Source organism: Zea mays, chromosome 9 (genome assembly GCF_902167145.1).
Source record: "Zea mays cultivar B73 chromosome 9, Zm-B73-REFERENCE-NAM-5.0, whole genome shotgun sequence".
Lineage (NCBI taxonomy): Eukaryota > Viridiplantae > Streptophyta > Magnoliopsida > Poales > Poaceae > Zea > Zea mays.
In genome coordinates, this window is record NC_050104.1 from 126,652,433 (window position 1) to 126,671,733 (window position 19,301).

Sequence of the window (19,301 nt, forward strand, 5' to 3'; positions counted from 1 at the left end):
GGCGTTTGCGCGGAGAAAGTCGACGAGCACTGCTTCCTATTTGGGGTCGAGCCCGAAACCGATCCGGATCTGCTTGGAGGCGTCGCCGCTGGGGTCGAGGGGGACGGCCTTGACCGTCTCCACTGGCTCGAAGTTGCCGGCATGACGCTTCACGTCTGGCACCTCTTTGGAGAGGCTTTCCAGTTCGGCGATGAGGGCCTCAGACTCGGCGAGGGCCTCGGCGTACTCCACGCACTCCACGTTGCAATCGAACGCGTGCTTGTACGTGGGGCCGACGGTGATGACCCTGTTGGGGCCCGGCATCTTGAGCTTCAGGTAGGTGTAGTTGGGGACGGCCATGAACTTCGCGTAGCATGGCCTTCCCAGTACCGCGTGGTAGGTTCCTCGGAACCCGACCACCTCGAACGTCAGGGTCTCCCTTCGGAAGTTGGAGGGTGTTCCGAAGCAGACGGGAAGGTCGAGTCGTCCGAGGGGCTGGACGCGCTTCCCGGGAATGATCCCATGGAAGGGCGCAACGCCAGCTCGGACGGAGGATAGATCGACGTGCAGGAGCCCGAGGGTCTCGGCGTAGATGATGTTGAGGCTGCTGCCTCCGTCCATAAGGACTTTGGTGAGCCTGACGTCGCCGATGACGGGGTCGACGACGAGCGGGTATTTCCCCAGGCTCGGCACGTGGTCGGGATGGTCGGCTTGGTCGAAGGTGATGGGCTTGTCGGACCAGTCTAGGTAGACTGGCGCCGCCACCTTTACCGAGCAGACCTCCCAGTGCTCTTGCTTGCGGTGCCGAGCCGAGGCGTTCGCCGCTTGCCCACCGTAGATCATGAAGCAGTCGCGGACCTCGGGGAACTCTCCTGCTTGGTGATCTTCCTTCTTGTCATCGTCGCGGGCCCTGCCACCCTCCGCGGGTGGCCCGGCCCTGTGGAAGTGGCGCCGAAGCATGACGCACTCCTCAAGGGTGTGCTTGACGGGCCCCTGATGATAGGGGCACGGCTCCTTGAGCATCTTGTCAAAGAGGTTGGCACCTCCGGGGGGCTTCCGAGGGTTCTTGTACTCGGCGGCGGCGACAAGGTCCACGTCGGCAGCGTCGCGTTTCGCTTGCGACTTCTTCTTGCCCTTCTTCTTGGCGTCGCGCTGAGTAGACGCCTCGGGAGCCTCTTCCGATGGGCGGCCCTGGGGCTGCTTGTCCTTTCGGAAGATAGCCTCGACCGCCTCCTGGCTAGAGGCGAACTTGGTGGCGATGTCCATAATCTCGCTCGCCCTGGTGGGGGTCTTGCGACCCAACTTGCTCACCAGGTCGCGGCAGGTGGTGCCGGCAAGGAACGCGCCGATGACATCCGAGTCGGTGATGTTGGGCAGCTCGGTGCGCTGCTTCGAGAATCGCCGGATGTAGTCCCGGAGAGACTCTCCCGGCTGCTGCCGGCAGCTTCGGAGGTCCCAGGAGTTCCCGGGGCGCACGTACGTGCCCTGGAAATTACCGGCGAAGGCTTGGACTAGGTCGTCCCAGTTGGAGATCTGCCCCGGAGGCAGGTGTTCCAACCAGGCGCGAGCGGTGTCGGAGAGGAACAGGGGGAGGTTGCGGACGATGAGGTTGTCGTCGTCTGTTCCATCCAGTTGGCAAGCCAGACGGTAGTCCGCGAGCCATAGTTCCGGTCTCGTCTCCCCCGAGTACTTTGTGATAGTAGTCGGGGGTCGGAACCGGGTCGGGAACGGCGCCCGTCGGATGGCCCGGCTGAAGGCTTGCGGACCGAGCGGTTCGGGCGAGGGACTCCGATCCTCCCCGCTGTCGTAGCGTCCCCCACGCCTGGGGTGGTAGCCTCGGCGCACCCTCTCGTCGAGGTGGGCCCGACGGTCGCGGTGATGGTGCTCGTTGCCGAGGCGGCCCGGGGCCGCAGGCGCGGTGTTGCGCGTGCGCCCGGTGAAGACCGAGGCCTCCCGCATGAATCGGGAAGTCGCGGCATGAGGTTCCGAGGGGTATCCATGCCTTCGCGAGGCAGAGCTCTCGGCCCGTCGGTCCGCGGCGCCTTCCAGGAGATTCTTGAGCTCCCCCTGGATTCGCCGACCCTCGGTGGTTGATGGCTTCGGCATCGCGCGGAGAAGCATCGCTGCTGCAGCCAGGTTCTGACCGACCCCACTGGATGCGGGTGGTGGCCTGACCCTGACGTCATCGGCAACGCGGTGCTGGAAACCCTGGGGCAGATGACGTATTTCTCCGGCCGGGGGTTGGCCCGCCCATGCCTGCCCGACGTCCCGGCGGATCGGCTCAAGCGCTCCAGCTCCCTCGTCGAGCCTGGCCTGCACCCCGCGGATTTGCTCGAGCTGTGGGTCATGGCCCCCCGCCTGAACGGGGACCACAGCTAGCTCCCGTGGGATGTCAACGCGGGGCACCGGCCTAGGGAGATCACCATCCTCCGGCATGCCGAGATGATTGCCTTTGGAGGGACCCCCTAGATCGACGTGGAAACATTCGCGGCTTGGGCCGCAGTCCTCGTCGTCGAGGCTGCGGCTACCGTCGGAACATTCGGAGAGGCAGTAGTCACATGCGGTCATGAAGTCCCGCATGGCACTGGGGTTGCCAAGCCCAGAGAAATCCCAACAGATGCTGGGGTCGTCGTCTTCCTCGGACCCAGAGGGCCCGTAGGTCGAGACGTCCGTCAACCGGTCCCAAGGCGACCGCATGCGAAACCCCAGAGGGTTTGGACTCGCCTCTACGAGAGCGTCCGCCAAAGCGGGGTCGCTAGGCGGGTTGAGGCTGAATCCAAATGACGTAGGATGGGAATCGGTCGGTACCTTTTGGTCGGCGAGCGGCGATGAAGTCACGTCGGGGACTGACTGCACCGTCGTCTCAGGTACGAGGGCGACGTCCTGCAAGCCTTTCGCAAGCGCGCTGGCGTCGTCCACTTGCTCAGGATTGGCGTGTCGCGGGGAGACGGCGCTCGTCTTTGTCTCAGGCGCGAAGTCGATACCCGGTGCGCCCCTCGTTGGGGTGCCGGCGCTGTCGACTCGCTCGACAGCCGACGAGGCGCTGCCTCCTGCTTGGCCTTGGTTGCCCTGCCTTCTCCTCCGCCGACGGGGGAGAAGGCGGGACGAGCTCGAAGATTGTTCTTCCGCCACGCGGGGAAGACGTCGTCGATTCCGCCGCCGGCGGGCGGGCTGTCGGCCGCCATTGTCGTTGTCGCACGGCGGTGGAAGGAGTATCATGTCGTAGCTGCCGTCGAAGGACATGAACTCAAGACTCCCGAAACGGAGCACCGTCCCGTGTTGGAGAGGTTGCTGGAGACTGCCCATCTGGAGCTTGACGGGAAGCTGTTCGTCAACACGCAGCAGGCCCCTACCTGGCGCGCCAACTGTCGGCGTTCCGAGACCGGGGGATCCCTTGGGCCGACGAGTGAGTGTCGCCGCGTGCCCCAGCCCAGATGGGTCGAGCGCGAGGGCGAGCGCGAAGGGGGGAGAAGCGAGGCGGCCGGAGACCGGCGTGAGAGAGGTGGGAATCCCGCGGCCTTCGTGTTCGTCCCGCGCCCAGGTCGGGTGCGCTTGCAGTAGGGGGTTACAAGCGTCCACGCGGGAGAGGGAAGCGAGCGGCCCCAAGAGAGCGCCTGTCTCGTCCTCGTCCCTGCGCGGCCAACCCTCTCTAAGAGGGCCCTGGTCCTTCCTTTTATAGGCGTAAGGAGAGGATCCAGGTGTACAATGGGGGTGTAGCAGAGTGCTACGTGTCTAGCGGGGGAGAGCTAGCGCCCTAAGTACATGCCGATGTGGCAGCCGGAGAGATTTTGGCACCCAGCTGGTGTGATGTCGTGGCCGTCGGAGGAGCGATGGAGCCTAGCGGAGGGACAGCTGTCGGAGCGGTTGAGTCCTTGCTGACGTCCTCTTGCTTCCATAAGGGAGCTGAGAGCCGCCATTGTCACAGAGCATGCGGGGCGCCATTATTGCCTATCTGGCGGAGCTAGCCAGATGGGACACCGGTCTTGTTCCCTGCGGCCCGAGTCAGCTCGGGGTAGGGTGATGATGGCGCTTCCAGTTGACGTGGCTGGCCCGCGCCCTTGGTTGGGCGATGTGGAGGCTCCTCCGAAGCCGAGGTCGAGTCTGTCTTCCATGGTCGAGGCCGAGTCCAAGCCCCTGGGTCGGGTGAGGCGGAGGTCGTCGGTAGAGGCCAGGGCAAAGTCCGAGCCCTGGGGTCGGGCGAAGCGGAGTTCGTCGTCTTCTGGGGCTGAGCCCGAGTCCGAGCCCTGGGTCGGGCGGAGCGGAGTTCGTCGTCTTCTGGAGCTGAGCCCGAGTCCGAGCCCTGGGTCGGGCGGAGCGGAGTTCGCCGTCTTCCGGGACTTAGCCCGAGTCCGAGCCCTGGGTCGGGCGGAGCGGAATTCGCCGTCTTCCGGGACTTAGCTCGAGTCCGAGCCCTGGGTCGGGCGGAGCGGAATTCGCCGTCTTCCTATGGTGCCTTTGGCAGGGCCTGACTGCCTGTCAGTCTCACTCTGTCAAGTGGCACTGCAGTCGCAGAGGCGCAGGCGGCGCTGTCCTTCTGTCAGGCCGGTCAGTGGAGCGGCGAAGTGACGGCGGTCACTTCGGCTCTGCCGGGGGGCGTGCGTCAGGATAAAGGTGTCAGGCCACCTTTGCGTTAAATGCTCCTGCGATTTGGTCGGTCGGTGCGGCGATTTAGTCAGGATTGCTTCTTAGCGAAGGCAGGGCCTCGGGCGAGCCGGAAGTATGTTCACCGTCGGAGGGGGGCCTCGGGCGAGACGGAAATCCTCTGGGGTCGGCTGCCCTTGTCCGAGGCTAGGCTCGGGCGAGGCGTGATCGAGTCGCTCGAATTGACTGATCCCTGAATTAATCGCACCCATCAGGCCTTAGCAGCTTTATGCTGATGGGGGTTACCAGCTGAGAATTAGGAGTCTTGAGGGTACCCCTAATTATGGTCCCCGACAATTGGACCGTATCAGATCCAAGCAAGACGCGGAGAAGTGGCTTATCAACTCAGCTTACCAGAGAACATGTCCGTTGTGCACGATGTGTTCCATGTGTCTTAGTTGAAGAAATGCTTGAGAGTGCCAGAGGAGCAGTTGCCAGTAGAGGATCTTGAAGTTCAAGAAGATCTGACTTATATTGAGAAGCCAACTCAAATTTTGGAGACAGCAGATCGGGTCACTCGGAGAAGTACCATTAGGATGTGCAAAGTCAAATGGGGTCACCACTCAGAAGAAGAAGCAACCTGGGAAAGAGAAGATGATTTGAAAGCCAAGTACCCTGAGCTCTTTCTAGCCAGCCCTGAATCTCGAGGGCGAGATTCTTTTAAGGGGGATAGGTCTGTAACACCCTAATTTTGGGGGTATAAAATTTCTTTCTAATTATCACCCAAAATCATGTGTTACTCTTCTTTTTCTCACTCTAGGTTTTCTCTCTCTCTAGATTCTTTCTCCCTTTTCCTTTTGATTAGAAATAGCTTAAACTAGTGGAGGTTAATTATTTATTTTTGCCAAAACCTTATGGGTAATGACATGTTGCATCATGCTGAGCTTAAAATATTCTTTGAAGTGGTGCACATGTTTGAATTAATTTGAATTTGAAACCTAGTTTGAATTTGGATTTGAAAACCCTATAGAAAAAGAAATGGAAAAGGAATTAGAAAATCCAGAGAAAAAGAAAAGGATAAAGCAGCCCAGCCAGCCCAAGTCGGCCCAGCCGGGCCGCGCGCCCGCGCGCCCGCGCCGCCTGATAGGCGGACCCCGCCTGTCAGCGGCAGATCCCCTCTCCCGCGCGCGCTCTCTCTCTCGCTCTCTGCCCAGTGGGGCTGACCTGTCGGTGCCAGTTTTCTTCACCCGCGCGCTCCCTCTCTCTCTGTCTCGCGGGCCTGGATCGTCAGTCGCCGAGCCGTTGCCCCGAGCGCACCTTTCTTCTCTCTCTGCGCCGTGGGCCTGCCCTGTCAGTTCCGCCCCCTCTGTGCTCGCCGTGGACCGGCGCGTCCGCACTCGCGCACGTCGCCGGATTTCTCGGCCACGACGCCCGCCCACGCGCCCAGCTCCCTTCTTAGAGCCCCGCCAGTGCCCCGCGCACACCCCTCCCTCATTTTGCACAGCTTCACCCTCTCTCGCGCTCTGTCCACGCTGCTAGCCACCGCCGGAGACCCGCGCCCGCGTTCCCGGCCATCCAGCTCGCCGGAGACTGCTCCAAGCCTCCCCGAGCTCTGCCTCGAGGTGAGACACCCGTCCCCGTGCCCAATTTCCCCTATTGTGCCCTGTGTTCGGCCAATTTTACCTTCGCTGGTGCTCGGCCACGGCGGTCCGCCGTGCTCGCGTGGTGGCCGGCCGATTTAGCCCGGTCTAGTTCCCCGGAGTAGGTCCCTATGTCACCCCTACCTCTGCTGAACCTAGCCTAGGCCTTAGCGCGCCTTAAGGCCCTCCCCGTCCCTGGAATGGCTCACTGGAGTTACTCTGGCCCGTTTGAGGCCTTCTCACCGCCGTTTTACCCTCTCTGCTCGTGGATTCATGGCCTCTTCCCCGCCATTGAGTTCGCCATGGTGCCCTCTCCCTCTATGCCCAATTCCGGTGACCCTGGAGCCACCCTAGCTCGCGCCAGCCTCAACTCCGGTGACCTCACTGCCGCGGAGAGGAGCAGCGCCGCACACAGCCATCCGTTTCCCCCTAGTCTGATCCCCTCCTTCCGATTCAGATCGAACGGCTCAGATCACGGATAACGCTTCGCGCACGCACGCCCTAACGCCCTGGCCCGCCTGTCAGCGCCCAAGCCCCCTGGCACTGGGCCCGCTCGGTCAGTGCGCTCTCCCCCTCTGTCGCTGACGCCTCTAGCCCGCTTGTCAGTGCTCGCCCGCCCACGCGCGCGCCCTCGGCCGCAGATCTAATCTCAGCGTGGTAGTTTTCTTAAAGAGACCCTCGGTTTACTGGAAATCAACCTGCTGTCCTTGGTTTTCGCGCGTAGGCCCCTGTAATCTTGCAGATTTAACCCTGGACTTTTAAATATTCACATAGTTAGACCTAATTTCATATTTTGAATTCCCAAACCTGTTTATTTCATAACTTTTGCATATGAACTCTAAATTTAGTGATTAAAATTGCAAAATGTTCATAGGATTATTCTATGTCTAAATAAAATAGTTTCAATTACTGTCTGCACATTCCAATTTTTATGATTTAGTATGAACTAATGTAGATGTATTTTTATTTATTTAATAAAATAAATAAAAGGAGAACCTTAGAGATTTAAACATGTGTAAGCTTGTGAGATTAATAATGTGTATTACATGAGTTTACCTCTGTTCTAAATTTTAGGTCACAATAAAATAAGTTGAACTATGTTTATGTACTTGTAAGTAACACTTAGGGGAAATAGTAATCTATTTTCAAATAAAGTTAATGTATGTTATAGTTTATGTTATACATTGAATTCATTATCCCTTATGTAGTATTGTGCCTTTTTAAGATGTGTTCCAAAGTTTGTACATATTTGGTGTGATGTTCATTTGTACTTTCCAATGTATTGAATGCATGCTCGCTTTATTTAGACAACGAGCAGTCCGAGGTTCCTGAATATGTTGTTGCAGACCTCCCTGAGCAACAACCTGGTGAAGGCAAGTGTCCTCTGACCTATTATGTCCTACATACTTTATGATTCACTGTCCCGCATTACTTTATGAAACCTAAGGTTTGACTAGTCTATATTTACCTTATCCTTGTTTACCTTTTAGGTTATAATGGTTAGCATGTTGCTATTGCCTTAACTTAATTAATGAACATGATGTGAACATTTATGATACGATACTGTTATCCTGATGTTGGGGACTTGTTCTCAAATGCTATGAATTAAGAACAAGGCAACACAAAATGTTAAATGTTAATGCTCTTCGTCCTACGAAGCATTATTTCCCTTAGGATATAATGATTTTCAGATGAAGGTCATGAAGGACATACCTTCGTAGATTGCGATATATGTTAATAAAAGAAGAAGCATATGAAATATAAGAGACAACACAAACAATCATATAACATTATTAATTCATTCTCATTATATTACCATGGGAAGACAGAAATCATATTGAATCACAAATGTACCTTCGGCTTGATAGAAGGTAAAAATACAAGCGTGACGCACAAGTGAATACCAGTCAGTGTGAACAATACGGGGGTACTGTTCATCTATTTATAGGCATAGGGCGCAGCCTGTGTGAAATTACATTTATACCCTTCATGTTTACTATTAACATTAGGACAATCTATCGAGGACTAAATACCCTTTTTCCTCTTTAAGTCGGTTCCTTTTCTGCTACTGAGCCGAAGCTTCCTTGCGCATAGCTTCGGAACTGGTTCGACCTTCGTCCCAACCATGCGTTTCATATTGTGGACAGCTTCATCCCGATGTCTGAAGGTTCCTGTACATATATTACACTTGGGAAAACATTGTTAATCATGTTTTTGAGGACCTTCGGAAGACGAAGGCCGCCAACAGTAGCCCCTCGCAGTATTAATTTGTTAAGATAACAAATTCAGACTGCGACATAGACGAAGGCCTTAAGCCGAAGGTCCAAAAAAACACCTTCCCTTTGCTAGAATAGCAACAGACAATGACAGACGGGGCCCTCCAATTTGGAGCGTACTGGGCGTATAAATAGGAACTTACACCGACTGCACTTGATGCACTGCTTGTGCCATTTGCCTTATTTTCTCAATTTTATAGCTCTTGCTCACTAGCGCTTGATAGTTTTTCAAGCTCTTTGAGCTTCGGTTTAAAAGACACGTTTTCACCGTGTCTGAAGAAAGAATGTCTCAAGGCAAGAAGGTTGCTGCTGAGACGAAGCTAACTGAAGAGGAGAAGAAGACTATGGATTCTTATATTGCTGGATTTGTCGAGTTGATGGCAAAAACAAATACAGAGAAGATTACTAAAGAGATACTAGAGGGCTTGTCCGAAGATACTGGTGACAACGATAGCTATGATGTGGAAAGTGGGGACGAAGATTCTGAGGATCGGCCCTGGAGGCCAAGTCATTCAATCTTCGGAAAATCAACCATCAAACAGAGTCACCTCGAAAACATGAGGGGAAGGTACTTTCAGGATATGTCTATTGTGAGGGCTGGCGGAGACAACAACGTTCCTGCCCCTGAGGAGAACGAAGTTGTGATTTTCCGAAGCTTCGTCAAGGCTGGGCTTCAGTTCCCTTTGAGTAAGTTTGTAGTTGAAGTGCTGAAGACATTCCAAATCGTTCTTCATCAGATCACCCCCGAAGCCATAATAAGGATGGGGATTTTTGTCTAGGCAGTAAGGAGCCAGGGGTTAGATCCAAGCGCAAAGTGCTTCTGCAATATGCACAAATTGCTATATGAGACAAAGGCCATGGGTAAAGAACAATACCACAACAACTTTGGTTGTTATGGATTTATCGCCTGCCCCAACGCAAGCCACCCAGTACCAACATTTCGGAAGAGATGGCCTGGAGCTTGGATGGAAGAATGGTTTTATGTGAAAAATGATTTGAAAGCAAGAGAAGACATTAAGGAAGTCATTATGCGCCCCATCTTATCCCGCTTCGGCCTCCGAAGGCCGAAGGTTGAAATTGATGACGCCTCTGAAGCGTGTCAGAGGGCCTTCAGTACAGTCTGTGTAACACCCCAGGTGTTTATATTCCGCTCGACAGTGAGTACGGATTTAAGCACGTAATCAGTGGATAAATCGGATGTAAATTTTAAACATCTTCGCCTTTCGCGATTTTAATATCGCATCTATTTCGTGTGTCGCGAGTGCGACATCGTTTTTATTTCCATCTTTCTGAGCTCGTCCTAAATTTTCGTGATGTTCGGAACATATTTGTTCTGAAAATCTGTGCGTTCGGTGATTATTCATCGCTCACGCGAATACGAATTCGGAAGCTCGACTCATTCGGATGATTTTATCCCAGACAAATTCATCTAAATTTAACTAAAACAAATACAAATTTAAAATTAATCGATTAAGGCAAATTAGAAACGTCCCCTAATTATTTCTCTCTTGTTCGAGCGATCTCTACAAATTCGGTAGAGACACTGCTAGGGGCAGGCTGTTTAAATAAACTGAACCCGAACCAACCGAAACCGTAATAATTGTTAGCCGATTTAGTTTACTATTTCAAAGTCAAGAAAATAATATGCGTAACCCAAATGTGGTTTTAATTCGATCTGTTTACATCCTGCCTGAACAAATCCAAATGATCGAATATTAACAACTGGTAGAAATTTATCTGGTCCTGCGATTGTTCACCAAATCAAATTCGGCCTAAATTATATACCTGATATTGTTTTCATCCAACACATCTGTGCCTCTTTTAAACCTTAAAAATTAGATTTGTCTTCATGTTTACGTTAACTAAATGCAGATTAAAATACCGAAGCCGAAATCCATTTAATTCGGTCTATTTATATCTTGTCCAAAACAAACCAAACCATTGTAATTAGAACTGACAACAAGTAATTGGTAAATGATTTAGTTCGTTAAATTATTAGAATAAAATGTGTAACCGTATAGCGTGTCAGCCCAGTATACATCGCTAAAAATTATAATCCAAAATATCTGCAATTTTCTTTATAAAAAGCGAAAAGTAAAAAAAATCTGGAAAATCTCATTCTATTCCTCCTCCCGCCGCCCCAGCTATCTGTGTCGGCTCAGATTTTTTTCACCGCCTACTACAGCAGCGTAATCTCTATCCATGAGCCTCTCTCACCCTCACGTCTCTTTTTGCTCAAATCCTCTCCCTGGCCGATGGCCTTCGTACAGCTGCCGTTGTTTGGCTTATCTTCCCCGCCGCTTCGTCTGTAGATTTTTCCAGTCGCGTCTCTCTCCTTATCTCTTCCCCGTGCCGTGCGCTCGTCCAGCTCGAAATTCCCCTACCGAGCAACTCACCTCAGCCCAGCCGCGCCCATGCCAGCCCCCTGCGTGCAGTCGCGTTCGTCCGCTCTATCCACTCGCGCCCAGCTCCTGTCCTCCATGGCGCGTGGCTCAGCTGCTTCTCCCTCCCATGGCCAGCGGTGCTCTAGCCCCTGCGTCGCGCGTCTGAGTCGCCCTCCAGCGCCGCGCCCGACTCCAGCCAGCCCTGCTCCTCTTTCTCCCTGCTCGGATTTGGTTAAGCTCGCGCGCGATTCCTAGCTCGGTCTCTAGCTGCCTGTGCGCACATCGAGTTATCGCCGTGGTGATATTGTGGTGTGGCGACGTCGTGCTTGTCGTGACAACTGTCGTGGCTGTGAGGCAGTCTGCACCATAGAGTTCGGCCGACCGCGATCTCGCTTTACTCCTCGCGTCGTCGCTTGCCGAGTCCTTCCCCAGTCCGCGCCATAAAATTCGCTCGGCCACGGTCCCGTCAAATTGCGAAGCTCCCTGCCATGCGCTTGCCAGCTCGGATTTCGCCAGCCGCCGTTCTCTAACCCATGTGTCGGTCGGCGTCGTGGAGTTTTTGTTTGATCAGCTCGTCGTTTGCCGTCGAGTCGTCAAACACGTCATCCTCTGTTCAAACCCCACCTCACCAGCTCACTCCCGACTTCAGCTGAAAGTCGTCGTCGTTCCGCCCGTCAGCAAGAAATCCCAAGAATCGGGTGAAGACGAAGCTAGCAACGCGATATTCCCTAGGCGCTCGACAAATTGCCTGGATCGGAAAATCGCTACCGATCTCGCGGATTCGTGTCAGCGGTTGAAACGGTAAGCTGATGAAGTGTTTAGAATAGTTCGAACGTTAAATAAATTAATGTGTTAATGCGATGCTCATTAGGTGCTCGATAAATTGCGTGAGTCACAAAACTCTCGTCGACTTCGCAGTTCTTGCGATTATCGAGCCAGATTCAGCTATGGCAAATTATTTCGCTATTCTGATTAATTAGTTGAATTAGTGTACCGAGTAGAATATTAGTAGGTCTGTGTGATAATAAAATATTTTAATCAATTATAAAGATGTGTATGTATTTACAATAAAGAAATGTTTGAGTAATTGTTGACATGTAAAATATGGGAGGAGTAAAATAGAACTAAAATAATTCTTTGTGAGCGATGTAGTGTAATTTATAAAACGAGGGATAAGTTTAAAATTCAATTAATTAACTGATAAGTTGTGTTTAGGCTAATTGTATTTCATGTGTATAATTTGTTGCTAGTGATGTTTGCGTTAGGTTCGAGAAGCGTAATTATTGCGCTTAGTCATACGTCGATAATTAGTATTTTCGTATAAAATAGTTCAACGCCTCGCCGCTAGGTGTTTAAATCCGCTATCACGTAACACTATTTAGGTTTGTAATATTTTCGTCGATATGCATTCATGTGCATAATACATTCCATTCAGGTACGTTAATTAATCGCGTGATGCGGAAGACAAGCCAAGTCGACCCTAAGCGCGGACTGGTTCGCGAGGTGATGCGGATGATGAACCTGAAGATGGATAATTTGAACGAGTACCAAGACAAAGGATGATCGTCAAGTGATCGTCGTCTAACAAACACTAACGTAGTGTTTATCCCAGGCAAGCCCCGGTGCATGCAACCCCTTTCCTTGTGTTTTAAAATAATTTTTGCACACTTTAAGTCTAGTGAAATGTGCATTAGGTTTATAGGAGTTGCTTGGAACCCTTTGATGCATTGCCTTCCTTGATATCCATACCTTTATAGATACTTCAGATGAAGTATCAAAATATGATTTACAAAAACGCTTAGCCCTGCTCAGATCTTGTGGATAGAGGTTGTCTTTTGCGTTAAGGCCTTGCTCAGGGGTTATCCTGAGGAAAGATGGCTTCTACCTGCAAGAATATTTTCATTGAGAGCGTGGTGGGATCTTACTACAAAGTTCCCTTTGATGCTCTTTTCATCCTAGGAACATAAACAATCCTAAGGATGGAAGTACTTAAATCGGGACTTGGGCTAGGAACAGGTGATGTTCTACCCAGGTTAGTTAAGGATTGGATGCGTATGTAGGCCTGATGATCAAGGACTATCTTAACTAACCACATGCCCTGGAAATGGGACAGGGTAAGCTTGAACCCGGCTATTCCATACATGAAAAGACAATCGCGCACTAAGAGTGGAGAGATGGCGAGAGTGGCACGTACCCTCCTGGCAAAGGACCGCCTAAAAGGGGTGGTGTGCTCTCGGGTGGCGCGGACCTGTTCATGCAGTGGAGGATCCGTGGGAATGGTAGATATGCAAGGTTTACGAGAAACATATGTCGTGTGGTTAGAAATCCTCAACTGAGTAAATTGATTCGGATTGCCGTTATATCCCCGGAGAGTGGAGACTTGATCGCTGCCCTGCAACCTAAGTCAGGATGTGAACCTCATGAATAAAAATGATGTTGTATTGATGAGATGGTGAGATTAGACTAGATGCAAACAGAGTCTATTAATATTTAATCTGGCGTTAAAATATTGAAAGTAAGGACTCACTTTAGTAAGCTATTTCTGCAAAAGTATCTAAGTTGATTCTTGCTAAAGCCTCTCCTTGATTCCCAAATCCAGCATACCCTTGAGAGTCTTTTCTTTAGTCGGGTAAGTCTTGCTGAGTAATTCCATACTCAGGGTTTTATTCCCTGTTGTTTTTCAGGTTATAGTTTTGTGCTGCTGTGATGGTGTTAAGTGCCGGTGGGCTCGGCCTTCTTATATAAGTATACCCCGTCTTTACCTTCTTATTGAGGATGGTCACTTGAGCTAGCATATATTTCAAACTTATAAATAATTTATAACAGTTTAAAGTTATTTCTTTGAATCACCTTTGTAATCACTCTGATCATACAAAGTAAATTTTTTGTAACTTGTAAAATTTGGTAATAAGATTTTCGCTGCAAAGATGTTGATGTGTGTGATTTGTGTTTACTTAATCCCGCGGTTCTGGTTGTAAGTGGTTTATCCGATGTCCTTGGGGCAATCGGACGGATCCTGTTAAGTTATTTAGTGCACATGCATAGCTGCCTGAGGTCTTTGAGACAAGGACAGGTGCATGTGGGCCCAATAACTTGGGAGGTTCTGCCATAGCTGGTATCGGAGCAGGATTAAGTATATACGGTCACATACGTATTTTCAAAACAAAAGTTTTGGTTTCGAAAAACCTATTTTTAGTTAAACACATTGTTTGGCTTTGAAAAACAGTTTTAAAAAAACTATAATGCTAGCGACATCCTCTGTTAAGCCCTAAATTAAGGACTATCAGGTGGCTTATTTAAAACCCACTAACCCACAACCGAGGGTATTGCATACATGTGTATTGTTATTTTTAAGGCCATTCAGTTGTGAATGCATCGACGCTCAGGTAAGGTGAGATGTGAGAGCATGACCGAACAAACGTCGGTCTCGGGAAGAGTGTAAAAAGCACTTGATTATATACATGTTTTACCTATGTATATATGAAGGCTGTGATATGGAGTAATTACTTTTCTGGGAATTCAGTACCCCATGGATGTGTATGGGTATACAAACATGGGAATACTGAGAAGTGTAATGTACTTGCAACGACGCACCTACGCTCAGGTAAGAAGGTGAGTTACCATAATGAGTTGCCCTATGGTTAAAGTGTGGCAACGGCGCCTATGCGTGGCTCAGCGCTTAATGATGAGCTGGCCTCCATATAGCAATATATGGAGTATAAACTGTGATAAACTATCATGTGTGAACTGCATCATGGGGAATTGGGTTGTGATGAATTTTCTGCAGGTACACTAACCTCGAAAACGTATGTGTAGCTGACGACTAGCAAAATACCGTGAGAGTCGTAAATATGCCACCGAGATAGAACGCTAATGCCACATTATGTTGGCAAAACTCGTGAGGACGTGTAGGACGAGCATGCATCCTGATTGTTGCATCGTGTTTGTCACTTATACACCCAAAAATGCTTGTCTCATCTTTATTCCAGTAAACAGTGATTGTAGATAATGTGGTGTAATGCTGTAGTATGGACTTCAATGAAATAGTTGTCCCCCGTTCTTTTGATAATATGTTTAGTGTATATGTGTTTGCCTAAACCCAAAACTAGGCCATGTTCTTAATTTGTGAACCATGACCCAAAATTGAATTTTCCGTTATTTCCCCATGACCAAACTCATGTAAATGGATGTTTGGATAATTTATTTATCCAACGCAAGATGTGCTTGAGCTTAAAGTTAGGATCTCGAGTCCGTGTTCTAGACAATAATCTGTGACTCTTTTGTAGTCATCTTTCCATCCTAAATTATGCCTTTGCTCGATTTATGCAAGTCGTTGTTCCTATTCTATTTTGCCTCTCCTGGAGGACTGCATTGTTGCTTTATCAACCTAACCCAGAAAAGACATGTCTGATCATTTTCTTGAGTTTGATGCCTTTGGTTTCCTCATATCTATTGAAGGCATACCAACTCAACCTTATGATTGTTTTCCCCCTATATCTAATCAGATACTAATCCTTGACCTTGTGATCTCTGCGATGGGCATAGAAATATGCTTGGGGCTGAAGTATCAGGCTCCCATCGTACTCGCTCACCAATAAGTTTAGGTCATGGCCATGCCTTGTTCAGTTCATCGGGCCATGATCTATTTGGATCTCTACATGTAACCATTCGTACATGTGGAGTATCTCTTTGTATATTTTCACCCTTGCAAATCCATTGATATTGCGCGAGATTTATTATTGGTTACGTCTGGTAATGGTGTTATGACTAAAGTCGATGGTGCCACGACGAAACTGAGGGCCTTCTATGTGTGCGCACACATGGTTGTGCTGCTCGGCACGCGTTGGTATCACAGTTAGTAGTTGTAGTCCATTATGAGACTATGTCAATGCGTTATCTTGGCACAATCTGTTTTTGCTACGTAAGATTCGTTATTGGTGCCAGTTTGGTAATGGTGTCACGATTAATGACTTATGGTGCCGCAGTGAAACTGAGAGCTCCTGTGAATGCGCACACAGGACTGTGCTACTCGTCGGATGCTGGTATCAAGGTCTCTGGTCATGATGCATTATGGAACTACACTGATGTGTGATCTTCCGTGGACACCTTCCTTGAAACAATTTCTATGTTGTTTGTCGAGTGACCAAGCAACATCTATCATCACTGTTGGATCAAACGGGCATACCACTTTCATGTGTGGTCTTATGTCTTTTGATCTTGGTAGTGACTACTCATACAAGTTCCCTTTACATCCTTTGTGTAAAGGTGAAGCCTTGGAGCTTTTTAGTGTCAAGAGACAATTGATTAGCTCTCAAAATGAAGATTGATTTTTCCCTGCTGTTGAGATGCAGGAGTTTGTTCATTCGCTCTCTTATTTAATCCAAGTATTCCCTAACCAAGTGGATAATTCATCTCACATGAAGAAACGGATGAACAACCTGACCAAATGGATTCTTGCCCAAATGCATGACCAACTGTTAATATGAGTAAACTCTCAACCCTTGGCTTACCGATGGTACTGAGAGGACTTACTCAATGTCAAAAGTAGTTCAACAAGTTGGTTTTACTAACTTGTAACTGCATTGTGAACAAAGGTTGAGTTTAAAGATCGTTTAATCGAGTTGTCTAAACTCACTTTGGTTCAACCCATCCTAAGAAAGTCCTTACAAAGATCAAGTTAAAATTGACTGATAACCCCTAGTCATCGCTCTAGTCATGCCTCGATTGTCTCACGTGTGCTTTTCCAGCATGTGTGGTCAAGTCGAGCCATGCCTAGTGCTTGATAAAATGGACTGGTTGCAAAGTCCGCATCTACAGATCCCTCCGCTGGTGATTTTCTCGAATCTATACCATCTTTCGTGGACTTGAATTCTCGGGTTAGCCACATGTTAACCGTGACAGTATTCGACATCCACACCCGTCTCCTATGCTATGAATTTCCTGTAACCACTTGTTGGTAAACCTCTTTCTGTGTGTTTTACCCAAGAGGTTGCATCTGATTCTGTTTGGGTAAAGTCGCATATCTACTGCTCGCCCAACAGACTCAGATAGTATAGTGTCATCAGAAAAAGCAAACTGCACACATGAAACCTTATGTGTTCCTCTGGCTGATGTTGTCTCTACTAATGGACATTTCTAAATTGGCTTACGTCGATACATGTTATGTCCACTAGGGGAAACAACATCCTGAGACACTTGCCTTCGCTCAGAACTGCCTTACGATTATCGCTGATAAGGAAATGAGTTACATGCTGCTCTACTCTTAGAAGTCTTTCGTTCTGAATCTCGGGACGAGATTCTTTTAAGGGGGGAGGGCAGTAACACCCCAGGTGTTTATATTCCGCTCGACAGTGAGTACGGATTTAAGCACGTAATCAGTGGATAAATCGGATGTAAATTTTAAACATCTTCGCCCTTCGCGATTTTAATATCGCATCTATTTCGTCTGTCGCGAGTGCGACAACGTTTTTATTTCCATCTTTCTGAGCTCGTCCTAAATTTTCGTGATGTTCGGAACATATTTGTTCTGAAAATCTGTGCGTTCGGTGATTATTCATTGCTCACGCGAATACGAATTCGGAAGTTCGACTCATTCGGATGATTTTATCACAGACAAATTTATTTGAACTCGACGACTAAAATATTTGGGGCAAAATAATTAGGGGAGCACTCGACCGACCACGGCTAGGAAGAGCACCGTGGCGAGCCATGGACAGGGACTCGTGGCCGGCGAGCAAAGAGGAGCGAGGGCGAGCTAAGGGAAGGAGCTGGAGGAGGAGCGCTCGGCTAAGGGCGAGCAGCAGGAGGGCGGTCGAGCGCCATGGGAGTGGGCAGGGCGAGCTCGGCAAGCTGCGCGCAGGGGACAGAAAAACAGGGCGCGCGACGCAGGAGGAACCGAGCAGGAAGCTCCGGCCAGGAGGACGCTCGGCGAGCTGGGCAGAGGGAGGGAACTTGGGCACGATGCAGTGGAGCTCCGGCTGGGCGTTTCTGCCGGCGAGGGAGAAGACACGCAGGAGCTGCAGAGCAGGGACCGAGCGGGAGCAGAACGCTGGGAGAGCCGCTCGGCTGTACTTTTAAAGGGCTCATGGGCGGTGCCGTAGAAAAATCATAGGAGGAAGAAGGATAGCGACGATGCTGTGCGGTGGCGAGAAGATTTTTTTTTCCGCAGATGAACGCGCGCGCACAACACCAGGGGACTCGCGGCAGGAGCAGCGAGCGGCAGAGAAAGTGCGACGAGCAGAAAGAACATGAGGGAGAGAGAGTGTGGTTGGAAGAAGATAAGCCCAGGCACTGCTGCCGCGTGGGAGTTATCAGGGAAGATGAGTCGCTGGAAAAAATCAACGCCGTGGGCGGTGGTAAGGATAAAGGTGGCTAGAGGAAAAAAATCTGAGAAATTTTTTTATTTTTCTATTTCCCATTTTTTTTAAAGAAATTGCAGATATTACGGGGTGTAAAATAGGGTCTATAAGATATATAGAAGGGCCGAACACATAATATCGACACCAACAATTAGACATGATTTGATTTGGCGAATACTCTGAACTCGAACAAAATCGTACTGTTAATTTACTTTTGAAGATTTAGACCGAAGCGAGAAGCAATGGACTGAATTAAATGGATTTCGGCTTCGATAATTTATTCTGTGTGATTCGACTAATATTAGCCGAAACCCTATCGGCTAATACATACACGATTTCGTCGTCAAAATAGCGTGCGGACAAATAAATTGGATCATATTTACACGCATGCTGTCACTCCAGACGACGTGCGATCCTAATTATTTTGCCCCGAATATTTTAGTCGTCGAGTTCAAATGAATTTGTCTGAGGATAAAAATTATTCGAGTGGGTCGGGCTTCCGGATTCGTATTCGCGCGAGCGATGAATTTTAGATAATCATCGGACACACCGATTTTTTTGGAACAACTATGTTCTGGACATCACGAAAATTTAGGACGGGCCCGAATAGATGAAAATAAAAATGATGCCGCACTCGCGACAAACGAAACCGACGCGATATTGAAATCGCGATAGGCGAAGGTGATTAAAATTTAGCGTCCGTTTACCCACTGATATTACGTGCTTAAATCCATACTTGTTGTCGAGCAGAATATAAACACCAGGGGTGTTACGGCCCTCCCCCTTAAAAGAATCTTGTCCCGAGATTCGGAGCGAAAGACTTCTAAGGGTAGAGAAGCATGTAACCCATGTCCATATCAGCGGTAATCATAAGGCAGTTCTGAGCGAAGGCAAGTGTCTCAGGATGTCGTTTCTCTAGTGGACATATCATGTATCGCCTTAGGCTAATTTAGAAATGCCCACCAATAGAGACGATGTCTGCCAGAGGAACACATAAGGTTCCATGTGTGCAGTTTGCTTTTTCTGATGTCACTGTACTATCTGAGTCTGTTGAGCAAGCGGCAAATACGCGATTCTACCCAA

General features: G+C 49.6%; 1 pseudogene; it reads left to right on the forward strand.

The window, feature by feature from the left end:
• The first annotated feature begins 11,393 nt into the window (after positions 1–11,393).
• Positions 11,394–11,774, forward strand: LOC118473467 (uncharacterized; annotated as a pseudogene).
• Positions 11,775–19,301: the final 7,527 nt, after the last annotated feature.